Here is a 19561-nt window from a genome sequence, read left to right on the forward strand (position 1 = left end):
TTCCTCCTTTCTCCTCTAGGATTTTGATGGTTTCCTGTCTCACATTCAGGTCCTTTATCCATTTTGACTTTATTTTTGTGTATGGTGTAAGAAAGTGGTCTAATTTCATTCTTCTACATGTTGCTGTCCAGCTCTCCCACCACCACCTGTTGAAGAGGCTGTCTTTTTTCCATTGGATACTCTTTCCTGTTTTATCAAAGATTAATTGGCCATACACTTGTGGGTCCAGTTCTGGGCTCTCTATTCTACTCCATTGGTCCATGTGTCTGTTTTTGTGCCAGTACCATATTGTCTTGATGATGACAGCTTTGTAGTAGAGGCTAAAGTTTAGGATTGTGATGCCTCCCATTTTGGTTTTCTTCTTCAATATTACTTTGGCTATTCTGGGTCTTTTGTGGTTCCATACAAATTTTAGGATAGTTTGTTCTAGCTTTGAGAAGAATGTTGATATAATTTTGATGGGGATTGCATTGAATGTGTAAGTTGCTTTGGGTAATAATGACATTTTAACAATGTTTATTCTTCTGATCCATGAGCATGGAATGTTTTGATCCATTCATCAATTGATTGACATTTGGGCTCTTTCCACGATTTGGCTACTATTGAAAGTGCTGCTGTGAACATTGAGGTACGTGTGCCCCTGTCCATCAGCAGTCCTGTATCGCTTGGGTAAATTCCTAGCAGTGCTTTTGCTGAGTCATAGGGTAGTTCTGTTGTTAATTTTTTGAGGAGTCTCCACACTGTTTTCCAGAGCGGCTGCACCAGTTTACATTCTCACCAACAGTGTAAGATGGTGGTAAGGCCCTTAATCTTAAAGAGAATACTATGTATGCAGTGAATTACATTCTCAGCAACATTCCTCAAATAGATGGTAGAGTGTTTTTGTGAAGCTATTTTTCAAAAGGTCTTTCAATATAGGTTGATGGCATGCATATGCGTAATTTAGTGAAGACCTTTCCATAAGAGCCCCAAGTGATGAAGTCTAAATATCCAGCTCTCTGGCTGCCTCCAGGGATAAAATTACGACTGGAGGAATGCATGGGCCTCATATCCTTTATGCAGTCTTTTATGAGGACTGTTTTGCTCCACTGAGCTATATTTTGAAATATGTTAAGTTAAATTGCTTAAAAAGGAAGAAAATATGTGGCTTCAGTCTTTCTTTAGGAGACTATCATCAACTTCAGTTTCAGGGACAGTATATACAAAATAGAGTAAAGTCAGTGGCTGCTACTGACTTCTCAGTTTCCTAATATGAACAGTGAGAGGATTTAAATATATCTTTGAGTTCCCTTTTGTCTCCAAAGTATTCTCTAAGGCCTTGGCAAGTAAAAGTTGATATTCTCAAAGTGTGTAATTGAGGTGACTTTAGCAGACTGTTTACAAAGATGAGGGCAGGGTTTGGGGAAGCAACAAGGCACAGTGCATTGCCAAGGTCTTGCTAGGGCAGGGAGCCATTACCACATCTAGGTTTGATTGAAGGGAGAAAGTGTTTATAGAAATTGTAGAGATTAGCTTTATGGAGCTATTTGACAGAAGCTGTAGAGGGATGCCACCAATCCTGGTAGGCAGCTGAGCTGGAGGAATATCCACCCCACTTCACTGTTTTCCTCACCCATCTCCTGATGGTGGTCCTCATGGTCCAAGCCTAGGGGCACAGAGCAAAGTGAAGAAGAATGGAGAGCGTGGAATGGCAAATGGGGGACACCCAGCATTTCCCCTAACTTTATGCTCCTAAATGAATACTATGTCTTTTCTTGAGGTAAAGAAATTGTGTCTTCATGTTAGCTTCAGGAGGGACCTTATCTCTGGCTTACTACTGTAGCTCCTGAGCTTAACCTAAGACAGTTGGCAGCAAAGTACACTTTAAGAAGGGGTAGTAAGTAAGTGGCAACAATCAAACTCTACAGTGTGGAAGAAATAAAACAGAAATGGTGAGCTGATAGCTTTGTCATGTTTCTGCATGTGGTTGTTCCAGTCCTATTGAAATGTATGAGAAAATAGTTTTTAGACTGTAGGACAAAAATAAAACCTTCATAAAATTTCACTTGCTGCTTCCATCTTTATAGTGTTGGAGAAAACTCCTTATTTTCTGATCCATAAATCTCACAGATGCATGACAAGGTGGCACTGTGGCCTCATCTGTGTGACAGCCTCTATTGTGAAGAACAACCCTGTTAGGTTGTTTTCACAGACATGATAGCTTGAAGCAAAATTGGCTTTGCCACAAAAATATTATGATTTGCAATAAAATATGGGAATATACTCTCCCAAAGGAATTATAGCAGATCTTTCCCCAGCTTCTTAAACAATTAGCTCATTTTTCAAGAAGATCAATTGAAATATAGTTTATATATAATAAAATCCATCCTTTCTAAGTGTACATTTCCATGAGTTTGGGCACATAACATACAGTTGTGCAATCACCACCACAATGAAAATATAGAATGTTTTTATCACTCCCAAAACTTTACTGCAGCCACATTGTAGTCAATCTCCTCCCTGACTCCTGGCCCTAGGCATTCTCTAATCTGAGTTTTGTCACTGTAGCTTTGCCTGGTATAGAATTTTATATAAATATAATCATATTTATATATTTTAGAATCAGCTTTTCAATTTCTACAAAATGTCATCTGGGGTTTTATTGTATATTTGTGTGTGTATGTTTATACAAGTTAATATTTATCCAAGTATATACACATGGTAAAAATGATCTGGTATAAAATGGTTTAAAATGAAAAGAGAAGTCTACCACCCACTCTCTCTCATTTCTAATCCCACTTCTCAGAGCCTACAGCATTTAGCTGTCTCTCTCTTTAGTCCTTCTGAAGGTTTTGATTAATATACAAGCCACTCTTTCTTGACAGTGTCTATTGACATTGTACAGTGAGAGGTGATGATTTTGCTCATTGCATTACCTCCTCTACTCTCCCACCTCCTCTCCCTTCCTCGCAGTAGTTGTTAATTAAATCACCATTTGGAAGTCCTGTATTTTTACCTTGGAAACTTAAATGCTAATTTTTGATTTTATACCTTAAATTAAACTGTTACTTTGCAGAAGAAAATAATTACACATAGTTCTTGGACTAAATAGATTATCCTTTATGTAAAATAGCTATGTAAACTATCAGTTTCAGGGATGGGGTTCAGAGGTGACTAGTTAGGTTGCTTTGCCTTTTGGGGTGTGGTGTGTGTGTGTGAATTGATATGACTGACTTTTGTTTCAGTTATATGTACATATTACAAAACAGCTAAATTATATATCAGGTGTTAAAAACTTAATTTTTGTTAACATGACAAAGAAAATTCAATAGCAAATTGCAGGAGACTTGAAGAGAGCTTTGTTAGTTTTAGTTCTTTGAAATACACAGGTTGAGCAAAGCAAACTAAGAAGGAAGTTTTCTCTTTCTAGCAAGAACATGAAATTGAAAGCTTGAGGGATATTAAAAAATAAGCTAACAATAAAGATTTTAAAACTAAGGACTTAAAAAAATTTTTTAACATTTATTTATTATTGAAAGACAAAGGGAAACAAAGCATGAGCATAGGAGGGGCAGAGAAATGGCGAGACTCAGAATCTGAAGCAAACCCAGGCTCTGAGCTATCAGCACAGAGCCTGATGTGAGACTCGAACCCACAAACTGTGAAAACATGACCTGAGCTGAAGTCGGATGCATAACTGACTGAGCCAACTAGGTGCCCCTCAATTAAGGATGTTTTATATTGGCAACTACTTAAGTTAAAACATTCTTAGCTATTAAAAAAAAACACCTTTATGTGTAGTATTTATAAACATAAGCATCCTTTCTTTGTACTTCTATTAACATCATCTTTGAGATGTTAAAATTGGATTCTGATTGTGGGCTTCCTCTAGTATAAGGAGCTGCAGGTGCAGAGAGGATGGTTTAGTAATTTACCTTCTCTATATTTTCTTTTTAAGCTGTGACTTGATCATCTGTCACGTGGCATCCTTGTGGGTCAGACTTCTCCATGGACTCTAGAATGTGTTCACCAAGCACAGGGTCTTTTCTGTGCTCAAGGATATTGACTATTGACTCTCAAATACTTGATGACTTCACTTAAATATAGAGATCATTTTTTAAAACTCAGGTATATAATAATTCTGTATATTTCTCATGCTCGTCATGACAAGTAAACTCTTAATCTCTTTTGTCTCTTTCACCCATCCTCCTCCCACCTCCCCTCTGGCAACCACCATTTTGTTCTCTGTGTTTGAGTCTGTCTGTGTTTGTGTCTGTGTGTGTGTATGTGTGGCAGTGGGTGGGGATGTCTCTTTTTTTCTTTGTTTGTAAATTTGTTTTATTTCTTAAATTCCACATGAGCAAAGTTACATGGTATTTGTCTTTCTCTGACTGACTTATTTCACTTAGCATTATACCCTCTAGACTGATCCATGCTGTTGCAAATGGCAAGATTTCATTGATTTTTATGGCTAGATAATGTTCCATTATAATATGTATACCACTTCTTTATATTTATCTATAAAAGGATATTTGGGTTGTGTCCACACTTGACTATCATAAATAGTGCTGCAATAAGTATACAGTGCATATATCTTTTTGAATTAGTGTTTTCACCTTCTTTGGGTAAATACCCAGTAGTGGAATTGTTGGATCATATGGTAATTCTATTTTTAATTTTTTGAAGAACTGCAGTGCTGTTTTCCACAGTGACTACACCCAAGTTAATTTCCACCAACAGTGCAGAAGGGTTCCTTTTTCTCCACAACCTTACCAACTTATTTCTTTTATTTTTTATTTTAGCCATTTTCACTGATGTAAGGTGATATCTCATTGTGCCTTTAACTTGTATTTCCCTGATGTTGAGTGATGTTGAGCATTTCATGTATCCATTGGCCATCTGTATGTCTTCTTTGGAAAAATGTGTATTCAGATCTTCTCATTTTTAAATAAGATTATTTTTTTTCTGGTGTTGAGTTGTGTAAGTTTTTAATGTATTTTTGATATTAACTCCTTATTGGATATATCACTTGCAAATATCTTTTCCCATTCAATAGGTTACCTTCTTGTTTTGTTGATAGTTTCCTTTGCTGTACAAAACCTTTTTATTTTTGTGTCCTCCCAATAGTTTATTCTTGCTTTTGTTTCCCTTGCCTAAGGAGACACATGTAGAAAAATGTTTCTGTGGCTAATGTAAAAGAGATTACTGTGTATGTTTTCTTCTAGGAGTTGTATGTTTTCATGTCTCCCATTTAGGTCTTTAATCCATTTTGAGTTTATTTTTGCGTATGGTGTTAAAAATGGATTCAGTTTCATTCTTTTGGATATAATTAATTTCCCCAGCACCATTTGTTGAAGAGACTCTCTTTTCCCTATTGTATATTCTTCTTCATTGTGTATCCTTTGTTACAGGTTGATGATATAGGTTTTGGCTTATTTTTAGGCTCTCAGCTTTGTTCCATGGATCTATGTGGTTTTTTTTTTTTTTTTGTGCCAGCACCGTACTGTTTTGATTACTACAGCTCTGTATTATATCCTCAAATCTGGGATTGTGGTATCTCCAGCTTTTTCTTCTTTCTCAAGATTCATTTGGTTATTTGGGGGTCTTTTGGGGTTCCATACAGATTTAGGATTATTAGTTCTAGTTCTATGAAAAATGTTGTTGGTATTTTGATGGAGATCACATTAAATTTGTAGATTGCTTTGGGTGGTATGGGTGTTTTAACAATATTGTTTGTTTCAATTCACATACTTGGAATATCTTTCCATTTGTTATGTCATCTTCAATGTCTTTCATCAGTGTTTTCTGATTTTTGGAGTATAGGTCTTTCACCTCTTTGGTTAAGTTTATTCTTTGGTATTTTATTATTTTTGGTGTAGTTGTAAATGGGATTGTTTTCTTAATTTCTTTTTGCTACTTTGTTACTACTGTATAAAAATGTAACAGATTTCTTTATATTAGTAATGTATCTTGCAACTTCACTGAATTCATTTATTCCAGTAGTTTCATGATGGAGTTTTTAGGGTTTCCTATGTTTAGTATCATGTCATGTGTAAGTAGTGACAGTTTTACTTATTTTTTGCTGATTTGTATTTTATTCTTGTCTAACTGCTGTGGTTAGGACTTCTAATACTGCGTTGAATAAAAGTGGTGAGAGCTTACATCCTTCTCTTATTCCTGATCTTAGAGCAAAAGCTCTAGTTTTCATCATTAAATATGATGTTAGCTGTGGGTTTTTCTATAGATGGCCTTTATTATGTTGAGGTATGTTCCCTCCTTTTTATCATAGGTGTATGTTGTACTTTGTCAATTGCTTTTTCTGCATCTACTGAGATGATTATATGGTTTTATCTCTTTTCTCATTAATGTGATATATCCCAATTGACTTGTGAATATTGAACTACCCTTGAATAAAATAAATCTCACTTGATCATGGTGGGTGATTTCTTTTAATGTATTATGGATTTGGTTTACTAATATTTTGTTGAGGATTTTTTCACTTGTATTTATCAGACATACTGGCCTGTGGTTCCCTTTTTTGGTAGTGTCTTTATCTGGTTTTGGTATCAGGGTACTGCCAGCCTTGTACAAAGAATCTGTAAGCTTTCCTTCTTCTTTTATTTTTGAAATAGTTGAAGAATAGGTACTAACTCTTCATTAAATGTTTGGTAGTATTAACATATGAAGTCATCTAGTTCTGGATTTTTGTTGGGGTGGTGATTTCTAATTCATTTTCATTGGCCGTGATCAGTCTGTTCAAGTTTTCTATTTCTTCCTGATTCTGTTTTGAAATATTATATATTTCTAGGAATTTATCTATTCTGAAGAGAATTCTTAATATAAGATCAGACTCTTCTTACAGAAACCACAAACTCAAGATGTTTGTGTATTTAAATCTAACAACAAAAACATATGATCTTCATGAGACCCAAACAACCATTTTACTTTCTTGTTGCATTGGTGTAGGCAAAATGGCTAAATTGGGAGATCACTGAAACAGCAGTAGCTTCATAGTTAAGAAACTCATTTGTTTTGTCACAAAATACAATAATTTCTGTAGTTCATACCAACATGAGATCCAAAGTATACAAGTAAATTATCAAGTATTTCCCTTTAAAGTTCTCAAGGCTTTGATGTCTCATTGACAACAGCTGCATTTTTAAAATAGGAAGATGGCAGTAGGAATATAGCCTAAGAACGCATGCTGAAGGAGAGTTTTGAGTGACCAGAACAAGAAGACATTATGTATACTAAGCTATTTGTTCCAGAAACTGAAAGGCTGAGGGGAAAATGCTCACATGTTGTGCAAATAAAGCCTGAGGTAACCTTCCCACAGTGGTTACCATATTTCTATTTTATAACTTTTAATAATATTTATAAATTTGTAGTTCTTGTTTCATTCACCTTCGACAGTACCTCTTTATTCTCTACTTTCTACCATTTGTCCTTCTCTCCTGCACCACCTTTAATGTGAAGTTAGTATTTTTGAAAAATACATTCTGAAATTAGTCATCTGTGCTTTATCTAATAGGTTGATTTTTGAAAGACAAAAGCTGAAAGTAGATTTCATTGGAACATATCAGGGTATAGTGTGGTTACATTTCTTTCTCCATGGATCCAATGCCACATTTTTGCATAACTGAACATCAGCTTCTTGCTCCTGTAAGTCTGATGCTGTATGTATCCAACATGAGGATACATGAGTTGTGAGAATGGTGAATTGTTGCAAAGCTGAGTTATGAACTAGTGAGTACTGTTACATTTTTCTGTTTTTTTCTCACCATCTAAATAGATTGGGCATGTCTATCAGACTAAAGCCTGCATACAGCCTTAGTAAAGGAAGACTGTTCTAAAGAGATAGAGATTGAGATGATATTTGTGGTCCAACAGACTTTTATTCTCTCTCTGTTGTTAGTATGCCTTTGCTTCTGGGAAATGGAATTGTTACCCAGATAATAGCCTTCCAGTGGCAGTCTTTTTTAAAAAATTTATGAATGAAGCTGGCCTTTATTACATGAGTCTTGTCTAGGATAATTTTAATCAAGGATAAGATACTCTGAACTAATGATGGATTTGAGTGGTGACTTTCCTGTCTTTGTTGGCTCCTTTGCTAGATTTGGATTCACTGTAGGAGCTCATAGACATCAGGTACACTATTTGGTATTCCTGGAAAACATGCCCCTGCAGTCTTGGTATGTTTCATTCTTTGTATACATGAGCATCTCAGTTTTCTCTGTCATTTCAGGACTCTTTGTCTTAGTCTGCTTGGGCTTCTATAACAGAGGAGGATAGACTGGGTGGCTTTTAGACAATAGAAATTTATTTCTTACAGTTCTGGAGGCTTGAAGTCCAAGATCAAAGCCAAGGAAGATTGGTTGTTTGATGAGAGATTGTCTCCTGTTTCATAGTTGCCCACCTTTTCACTGTGTCTTCACGTAGTAGAAGGAGCAAAGGATCTCTCTGGGATCACTTTTATAAGGACACTAATCCCATTCATGAGAGCTTTGCTTTCATTATCTAATCACCCCAAAGGCTCTGCCTGCTAATACCTTCTTCACTCTGGGCATTAGAGTTTAACCTATGAATTTTTAGGGAACGCAAACATTTAGTCTGTAGACCGATAGTTCTCATTATGTTTTCCTTGGGACCATGAAGATGTTCTTCAGTATTCTGAGAGTCAGGAATTCCCTCCTTTCTGAGTGTAGATGTACTCCTCGGTAATTTAAAGGGTATGATATAAATGTTTGATGGTTGAAAGGTTATTTCATGGGCATGTGCTTTTCTTTTTTTAAAATCCCGAGCAACTTCCTCTAGACACCTAATTTTACCCTGATTTGTATTTATTTGTTTTCTTGCTTCTGTTTTGCTGTAGGATTGTAACTCCCTTAAGGGCTGAGAGGAAACGTTTCTCATCCAGAAAAGCAAACAGTACCCAGCATAGTTTTGGCCATATTGCAGACACTTAGAAATCTGTGTTACACAGAAGGGAGATATGGGCTTCCCTCTTCTGCTGGTTTGAACAAGGTGTTTGTCTTCTGTGTCCTTTTGAATGCTGACAGAATCAGTGGTCTCTAGAGAATGGGTGGAGACTATTCACATATTCACTTGGAAATGGGTTCCTCTGACAGTTTATCTATGAAGAGCCATCACTATGTGGAATTAGATCATATGGTTACCACTGTAGTTTTTAGCAAACAACTGTGCATCAAGTAGTCCAGTTGACAAACTCTGTATATTCAGTGGAAAATCTATTTTTGAAAGGAGTAGTGACCAACCTTTTCTTCTTGTTTTGCTTCACTGGAGGAAGCAGGGATGACATTTTTAGCATTTAATGCCCATTTCCATTTATAGAGAAAGTAGTTACTTTAATTTATCAACTTCATATATAGGGCTTTTCTCCCCCACCCCCCACTGCAATACATCTAATTATGTATTTGCTTTTCTTTCCTACATTTGTATTTGTGTACTAGATTTAGTGTTAATATTTTGATCAAAGAATTTAGACATCTAGACAGCAATTGAAAAGCCGTTTGTTTGCTACCTGTTCTAAATGATCAATGATGAAGAAAAAAAACTAACAGAGAAAGTTAAGGAGCATCTGGACAGTATCTTGCGGTGACCTATTCTTTCTTAATATTTTCAGTGGCTCAGAGGCTGCAATTTTGTCATTGAAAATGAGGGATTCTGTGATATTAAAATGAGGAGTTCTATGATTACTACTGAGTAAATTTATATCTTTGGAAGAAGTAAAAGAACCCCACTCACGGTACCTTTACTTAGTAACAATCTTGATGTTAAAGTGCATTATGGAATATCAGAGTATTTATAGAATATCAAAACCATGTAAATAAGAGGATAGATTGTATAGACCTAGAAATTTTGTAATTAAGCCATTCCCCACCCCCACCCTTTGAATATTGCAAGATGCAATTAATCTCACTAGACATAGTGAAATGGGATTGATAACAGGATTATCGTTTTCTCTGACAATAGATTATCAGCATTATGTAACATTTATTATGACAGATTTGGCAAGTAGAATGCCATAACTGGCTTTGGTCATTGGGCTGCTCATGGAAAAAGTACTTTTCTGGGTATCTTCAAACAGATGGAAACCGTCAGTGAGAATCTCTTGAGCTACTTTGTTCAGTGGGCATGAATTTGGTCCAAGTAATTGGTTACCTGCCAGAGGAAAGTGGCTATCTCAGTTTTTAAAATATATCACAAAGAGTTAGACATTTTTTTTTATAAAGGAAATTAAGTTGGTTTGGATTTTAAGGTTTATTCATAAAAATAATTATTTCAGCTTTATTGAGTATAATTGACAAATACAATTGTATTTGTATTAAAGGAAAACAATTTCCTTTAATTTCAGGTATTAAAGTAGAAATCTTTGCAACATAGGGCAGTGCTGGGGCTACACTGTAGACCTAAAGAAACAGAGTGTCTACTTTTTCTGAATTACCTTAGGATAAAGAAGCCTACACATTCCTTCCCAAACTGTGGTGAGCTAAACCTTCTGACACTTTGACCGTTGTCTTAGGTCTTAGAAGAAAGTCTTAGAGATAACAAGTAGGCGGCTTGCCTAGAGAATGCTCGTTTAACTTTGCATCAGTGGTGCTAACAAGGGTACCAGTGAGCTGTATACATCTTCACCCTCCTTTAAAAAAACGCTGCCTGAGAACAGGGTTTTTGCCACAGAGCTGTTGGTAGAATGAAAACTGGGAGTTGACCTGTGTGCCTTGTGTTTGTGTTAATGTTGGCAGGAAGGCCTGGTCAGAGCCTAAGAGCATTTGAGGTTCTCTGGAATGATTCAGGGCCTGTAGCCAGAATAAAGCTCTCCCTTACTGCTGAACTTGTACACACAATGAGCAGTTTCCTGTCATTTAACAGGCAAGGGAAAGTAGCATTCAGCTACTGAGTTTTGGATGCACTTGCATTCTAGGTCTCCTCCTTGATGAGAAATAGGGTAAGGTGTGGCACATTACTTAATTTACACCCTTTTGTTTCTGGGTAGTGATCCTGGAGTGGTCTTTCTTATCTCTTTTTAAAATTTAGTTTCAGAGTGGTCTTTCTTTACTAGTGAGTTCCTAGACTCTGGATAAGTGAGAAATGGAGCTCAGTATGAGGCTATTTCAGGTGTCGTGTCTGTCCATGAAGCTACGTGTCCAAAGCAACATTCTACCAACTGGCCTATGAGTGAGAATGACCAGACACCTAATTATGTGGTCAAACCATTTAAAGCAGGTTCATTTATTACCTTCTAATAATATATTGTTCTTTAAATGAGGTGGCCCTCTTGGCTGAACCTGGCTGTTCTACAAGACAGTACACACAGTTATTTAAATTGGTCATTTCCTCAGTTGAAATGGCTTTATCTTAACAGATGGAGGCAGAAATACCAGAGCCTGGGCAACATAAACAGTTCCAGTGAAACAAATATGGAAAAGATAAGTGCTCTAATTGAAATAATAATCTACGTAGATGATTGCTTTTTCTGCAATGTGACATCATCAGTATTGTTCTTTACTTGAAACAGAAATGCAGTGCATGCTGATGAATTTTTCTTATGTGTTTTCAGCTGCACTCATCACCACAGAGAATTTAAGAACATTTTTGTTATTTTATTCAACATTTAACAAATAAAATTTTTTTATTTTTATTCAAAAAACCCCCTCTCATCCCTAAGCATTCATTGCCTAACCCCCCTAAACTCCCCTCCTGCATCCCTAGGCAACTACTAATCTATTTTCTGTCTTTATAGATTTGGCTCTTCTGGACATTTTCTATAAATGGAATCATGTAATATGTAGTCCTTTGTGACTGCCTTGCTGCACTTAGCATAATGTTTCCAAGACTCACCCATGTATGTGTAAAGCATGTGTCAGTACTTCATTCATAAAAGAGAATATTTAGAATATTATACTGAATACTATTGCATTTTATGGATATACCACATTGTCTATCCCTTCATCAATTGATTTATATTTGAGTTGTCTCCATTTTTTGGCTATTAAAATAATGCCTCTGTGAACATTCATATACAAGTTTTTATATGGATACATATTTTCATTTCTTTTGGGGGTATACCCAGGAGTGGAGAGACATTATATTTTTCAGTGTTTTTTTCTTTCTATCTGGAAAATTAAGAGGATGCTTTCCTTGGTGATGTAGACTCAGTATTAGAGGTAGCATTGTATAGGAGGCAGAAATTGTGGGTCAGAGTTCCAGGTCTGCCTCTACTGGCCATTTGTTAGGAAATCCACTTTATTTCCTCAGCTGTTGATTGAGATCATTTTTTATCAGACAATCTTTAAGGTTGCTTCCAAGTTAAAATATTTTCCTGAGTGACAATAAAAGACTTTCAAAATATGAAGGAAAATATTTCCAGTGAGTTCTAAATAACAAACCACACCTCACTCAAGTCCCTAGATGGTTTTTTTGTTTGTTTGTTTCCTAGTTTGAAAACAACTTGGACTTTAACATTTATTTAGATAGTTAAATATTTGTATGTTTTTCAGTAAAAATAAGTAAATGCTCCTTTAAAAATCTTGATGAATATAGAACCAAAGTTATTCAAGTTTATATTGCAGAGACATCTACTTTAACATTTTGTTGTATTTCCTGTCAGTTTTTCTTTCCACTTTAGGTTGTTTTGTTATTTATTGATGTGTAATCACACTCTTCACAGTTTTTTGTTGAGATCCTGTTTTGATGACCCTTCAGACCCATCTTGATTGCACTTTGACGCTTTTTTATTCTGATTGAAGGAGAGTGGAAAGTGTTTTGATATAAATGTCTTTGGGAAAGCCACAAAAATTTTGAAAGTGAAAAGGTGTTGCCAAACTGTTTTAGTTAGAGTAGTAAGTAGAAGGATTTGTACACAGTAGACAGACATGAGGCGGCATAGGAGTTAAAATCAGTTTCATACCACAGGGCAGCTCATCCCTTTCCTCTTCCTGTATTTTGACTGATTTAGATGCCATCAAAATTACATGCTTATTCTTTCCTCAAAGTAATCTGTTCAAAAAATTTCTGATTGTATTTCAATTTAACCAAGTCTTCCCAGAAAACAGGCTTCCAAGATTCTTTCCTGTGTTGGAAGGAAGGTTGAACTTGAGTTTCCTTTTGCCTATTTGCTGGTTTTCATACTCAGCAACTTGGGAATTTATATTGAATCTTTCAGAGAGACCATTCACTCTGTACAACAGAGCAGGGCCTTCTTCTCTGGGGGCCAGATGGTCTCCTACTTTTTTCTGGGACCTTTCCCAATCTGAGCCCTGAGGCTCCTCCCTGTTGGCACTAAGGCTTTCAGAGAGCTCCAGTGTTGGTTTCCAGGGATATCGTTACCCTCCTATTGTAGTGGGAGTTAGCTGAGCTGGGTATGCAGTTTCTCACTTTTTTCTTCCTTTACAAAAAAAATTTTTTTTTAACTTTTATTCATTTTTGAGACAGAGACAGAGCGTGAATGGTGGAGGGGCAGAGAGAGGGGGAGACACAGAATGGGAAGCAGGCTCCAGGCTCTGAGTTGTCCTCACAGAGCTCAATATGCGGCTCGAACCCACGTACTTCAAGATCATGACCTGAGCCAAAATTGGACACTCAACCCACTGAGCACCAAGGCTACTCCATTAAAAAAAAAAACTTGGGTCATCAAACCAAACTTTCATGCAGTTGTCCTTTTGGTTATAGTAAATATTGTTTTGGGTTTTTTTTAGTTGACGTTGTAGAGCACCTATTATGTGTTAGGCACTGGTTGGCACTAGGATTCAAGAGATCAAACTGATAGTTCCTGCTTTGATGAAATTCAGTACAAATGCAGAGTCCATAAAAATCTGGCTGGAAAATGTGGGAAAAACTGATAATTTTTATTGTTGTTTAATAAAACACTGATTTGGATGAAGATTTGGAAGAGATTTCCTGCAGAAGATTTATATAGCTGTCATGTTAATCTTTATGAAACACAGCTTTCATTATCTCTGGTTCCAGCTCAAATAAAATATAATAAATTACTATTACCTATAGATTAAAATTTATTTTATTTCCTAATAATTTCTGCTATTCTTTAGAATTGGATACAGGTTTATAGTCCTTCTGTTACAGGTTTAGATTCCTTTCGTCCTCTAGGGCTTTCACTAATAGACCATGTGTGGAACAATAGCCAATCATATTAATAACCAAGGCCATTTAATCTGGGCACACCTCACCCCTTGACTCTGTGGGGCAATGTGGCTTGAGCTTGACATGTTCTGAAAGAGGAGCCTCCTAGTTCCCTGGGGTCTGAAGCTTTGAACCTGTATACTCAGGCCCTGCAAATAAAGAGTGAGGCAAATCCAAGTTCATTACTGAAAACAGCTCCATGTACATAAGTCCTTTACTTGTAAGAAGTCATGCAGTTCTCATAATGACTCTGTGAGGTAGCTATGACAGTTACCTGCATTTTTAGATGAGAAAGCTGAAGCATGTAGAAATTAAGCAACTGGCACAATGATATGTAAGTAAGGGACATTAACATGACCCACACCCAGGGAGGCTGACATTGGGACCAGCAAAATTGACTGTTAAGATCCATTGCCTCTCCATGACGACGGCTAGCCTTGCTCACTTAATTGTAGGTGCAACACAGGTTGAAGTGGGACCTTGTGCTGCCCTTCAGAGCTGTGACCCCACCCACAGAGGAAGCCATCCCACCAAATGTAAAATGCTGAGTGAGCAGATCACATGGGGCTCCTCATTTGTGTGGGAGTGAATAGGAGATGGAGGCTGGAATCAGAAGAGCAGCAAGAGTGTCCACATCCCTTGGCAGTGGCAGTATGGAGAGGTTTTAAAGTCCTCAGGTTTCCCCGGTGTTATCCAGCAAGAGACCTCTGCCTCATCCTTGCCAGTTTGTTCACACTTCTTCTTTTCATATTCTAGACCATCCCTCTTATCTGGGGCTTAGCCTTTGGGAAAGACTCAGATGTATTTTGATCTGTTTGTGCAGTGAACATTTGTAGCATTTATTGTCTTCTTCTATGGTAAACATTTTCTGATAGGACAAAATCTAATGGGCATGGTCTGATACATAGGACCCACTATCTCAAATATAAAATTATCTGAAAATCTAAATGATGATGATTGCTATTTTCAGACAGCTTATTTTGGCACTTTGATCTATCTTACACTGCTATTTAATCTTATATTGTTATTTGTTTTATGAGTGCCTGATTTAGATCTTTAGCTAAATTGTAGTATCCTTCAGATTAGAGAATAATATATATCTATATCTATCTATCTGTCTATATACATAACATCTATCTATCTATCTATGTATACCAGCAACCACCATACCAGCAAGGTGGTTGGTAAATATTTAATGGATTTCTTCCTCCACCCTTCTTTCTTTTTTTCCCTCCTTCCCTCTTTTCCTTTTATAGCACCTCTGGTCTCTTAGGCCATTGATGTAAAGATTGGAAATAAGGATAGAAATGGTTAGGGCAGCAGAGAGGAGCATTATGCAATTTTAGGACAGAACTCTGTAGTCTTGATAATTTTTGGAAGTTTATTTCCTGGATATACTTACTGTCTCTCCAGGTTCCAGCCCATCTATTTTTTTCTTTTCATGTGGTCCTGGTCCGTCCTTTGGTGGGTCTACTCAGCAGAGTAGACCTTTGAGTCTGAGTCCTGAGTTTTTGACTCACACAACCTGGTTAGCTTTGCCACATACAAAGTTTTCATGACAGAAAATAGGAAACAGAAGTGGGTGGATGAGTGTGAGTTTGTTACTACTCCTGGGCCTGCAGCTTAAGGCACATGTTCTAGGCAGACTGAGGGTGACCATCATACATCCATAATCCTATTTCCTCATCTGAAAATAGAACTAAATCTGGGTTGTTGTGAGTATTAAATGAGAGAATGTAGAAGGAATCTTAGTATGATGGCTGGCATATGTTAAGCACTGAATGGATGTTGTTATTATGGCCAGCACTGGGGGCACGAATATTCTCATAGGCTGCTCAGGTTAAAGAAGCCCTCCTGAGAATGTAAGCACCTAGAGGGTAGGAACCACTAAGCTACTTGTAATTTCTAGTTATGGTGCCCTATATGGGGCTGCTCGGTTGCTGAAATTAAGGTTGTGTGAGTGTCGTTCTGTAGTGACTAGTAGGCCTGTCAGATGTGGCCTCACATCAACCATGGCAAACATGTGAAGCAAAGATCCCTAAAGAAAATTTAAAAACTGGTTTAAAAAAAAAAAGAACTACTCGGGGCACCTGGTTGGCTTGGTTGGAAGAGCATGCAACTCTTGATCTCGGAGTCGTGAGTTCGAGGCTTATGTTGGGTGTTAGAGATTACTAAAAAGATAAATTAACGCCCCCCAACTACTCATATCTTTTGCTCATTCTTGAGAATCTCAACAAATTGATTAACTCAGAATTCAAATAAAAAATTTTATGTACCGAGATGTTACGAGGAATAATTGAAAAACTTCTAAATGTTTCAAAAATAGGCAACTAGATTTAGATAAACTATAGTGCATCCTTTTTATACAATGTTATACAGGCTTTAGAAATGTTTCCATATGACATCAAAAACACTAGAATAGCATTGCAGCATGAGCTCAACTATATCAAGATAGTTTTAGAAAATAGACTGGATTGAAATACATCAAAATTTAACAGTGGTTATTTTTGAATGATGTTGGGATTATGGATAAATCCTTCCCTCTAATTTTACTTCTCTATACTTTCTATATTACATGATATATGTGTATTGTTTTCATGGATAAGAAAAAAACCTTTTTCATAAGGTGTAAGTAATGTACATAGATGGTAGACAAAAGCCATGGTATTTGCATTGCATTTTCATGATGAAAAACAAATCAAATGCACAAGGCACAGACTAGATTCTTCGTTATATATTCCTCAGGAAAAAAATAGCATAAGCTAAATTAAAGACATATTAATTTGGAGAGTTTGAGAGAGGATTAGTTTTTTGATCATTTTAGAGAGGCAGCAAAAACATAAAGCTCTAGCTAACACACATGTGCACGAGTCAGTTTTCTTTTCCAGCACTGAAGTTTGGTATTCTTAGCCATTCTGATTATTGGAGATTGGAGACTGTCATTTTTCTTTTAAATGTCTGACAGCTAGCTATAAGCTTTCAACTATCAGCAAAGGAAGTGAAAATGTATTTTTGATATTAAAAATCTTTCTAGGGAAAAAGGCCCGGAAAAACCATCATTAATAGTTCACATGCAGGCGACATTTTAAGCTCCCTTTCGAATCCTGCTCCTATGGTATTCAGTAGCCAGGCACGTTCACCAGATGTGCTTCAAGTCCTTTTATTTACATAAATGTTTCCAGCAATTCACTGTATATATTTCTACTTATAAATAAATACATACCAAATAGGCTTTTTTTCACATGGCTATGCTTCAGCATACTTGTTTAACACAGGAAAATATCTAATAAGCCTTGAGTATGTTTTATGTCACTCCCACACATAGACCTGTATTTATGTCTTTAAAACATATTTTATCATTATGGCTAGTTTTGGAAAATGCATAAAGTTTATGAATAAGAAGATGCGGTGTTTGGCCGGCTTAGTCGCTGGAACATGTGACTCTTGGTGTCAGGGTCATGAGTTTGAGCCCCACAGTAGGTGTAGAGCAGAGCTTATTTTAAAAAAAGAAGAGACTTACTCAAGGGTAACTACTGTTAACATTTTGGTATATTTTCTTCACCTTATTTTAATAATCCTTTTTCATAAATGTTACCAATTCTGTATTTATTCTCTAGCTTGCTTTTATTGCCTGTCCTATTCATGTTGGTACATATGGAGCTCATTCTTTTAAACTACTTATGCATGGGGATGCCTGGGTGGCCCAGTTTGTTGAGCATTCGACTTAGGCTCAGGTCATGATCTCACAATCCATGGGTTCAAGCTCCACAACAGGCTCTGTGCTGACCTGTGCTGACAGCTCTGGGCTTGGAGCCTGCTTCAGATTCTGAGTCTCCCTCTCTTTCTGCCCCTCTCCTGCTCACACTCTCTCTCTCTTTCTCTCAAAAATAAATAAACATTAAAAAAAAACTACATATGTGTGGTATACTGCAGTTTACTTAGCCAGACTTTTATTGATAGATATTTAGATCGTTGCTTTTTTTGCTATTAAACAATACTGCAATGAATATACTTCTTTGTGCTCTTTGAACACATGAGTGTTTTTCAAGGAAGTAGAATTACTGGATGAAGGGGTTTGCTTTTACATTTTCAGGTATATTTCTTTATCCATATACAGACATACACATTACATATAAATAGATGTTACACATATTTATTTTTCTTTGAAAGTAAAGTGCTGGTTGAATTACTCTTATTCTTAATATCACTTTTTTGACTTATTAACATATTATTAACATAATATTGATATCTTTCCATGTCATATGTTCAAAAGTAGTCTAGTGTTACAGGTAGTCTGAACTTTTGCAGCAGATCCACAGATACCTGGAGATAAGACTATGAATTTGCTTTCTAGCAATCTAACTTTTAAAAAACTTTAAATTTTGTTATTGTTTTTGACTTTAGTAAAATTGTAAGGGTATTACAAAGAACTCTTTATATGCCCTTTACCCAGATTCACTAGTAATGAACATTTTGCCCCATTTACTTGCTCTCTGTCTTTCTTATGGTGGTATCTGCCACAGTTGTTTACTATAAAGTTATTCTGTTTTCTGTTATTTCTTTAAAAATATTTTTAAATGCTTATTTATTTTTGAGAGAAACAGAGACAGAGTGTGAGCAGGGGAGGGGCAGAGAGAGTGGGGGACACAGAATCCAAAGCAAGCTCCAGACTCTGAGCTGTCAGCAAAAAGCCCAATGTGGGGCTTGAACTCATGAACTGCGAGATCATAACCTTAGCCAAAGTGGGACACTTAACCAACTGAGACACCCAGGTGTCCCTGTTTTCTGTTATTTCTAATATTAAGAATTTATGAGGAGAGTCAACCATGTTGATATAAATATCAGCAGTTATTTTTTTCTTGCTGAGTAGTTTTCCATTATATTAATATACCACACATTGTTTACCTATGCACCTATTGATGGCTATTTGGGATTTTGCTAGACATGGAGGTATATCAACCTTATCCCCCTTCAAAGAAGGAATTGCTGCCCAGCTGTAGATAGTGGAGTGGGCAGATAGCCTGTAGCTGTTACCGCCTTCAGAGTCTACCGCAGCTGTAGAGAGCTGCCTTGAAGTTTATACCTTTCTTGAGGCAGTCACATTCAGTGGCCAAGTGAGAATGTGCTATGAGGGTCCAACCATTTCAGCCTGAGGTATGCACTTTACCTCCCTGGCTCCCACCACTATTGTATCAGCACCCCTTTCTTAGCAGTTACCTACAGCTGAATGGGGGATCCTGTACAACTAGCTGAAGGAGAAGGGAAAAGCCCAAGTTTGGGTTGTAGATGGGTCAGCAGCTCAAAATGGCCTTGAAAGACTGTGACATGGGGTAAATTCTCCCAGTGGGCACACCATCAGGTTATGCACCTGGTCATCTACTTTGTGTAGGAGAAGTGTTCTGAGGTTCAAATTTATACAGAC

The 19561-nt window shown here is 36.7% G+C and overlaps 1 protein-coding gene across 2 annotated transcripts in view; it reads left to right on the forward strand.

Moving 5' to 3' along the window:
* RASGRF2 (Ras protein specific guanine nucleotide releasing factor 2) overlaps window positions 1-19561 on the forward strand; it is a 233290-nt gene that overhangs the window by 31719 nt on the left and 182010 nt on the right. The window lies entirely within an intron of this gene.

The sequence above is a fragment of the Suricata suricatta genome, chromosome 6 (assembly GCF_006229205.1).
Source record: "Suricata suricatta isolate VVHF042 chromosome 6, meerkat_22Aug2017_6uvM2_HiC, whole genome shotgun sequence".
Lineage (NCBI taxonomy): Eukaryota > Metazoa > Chordata > Mammalia > Carnivora > Herpestidae > Suricata > Suricata suricatta.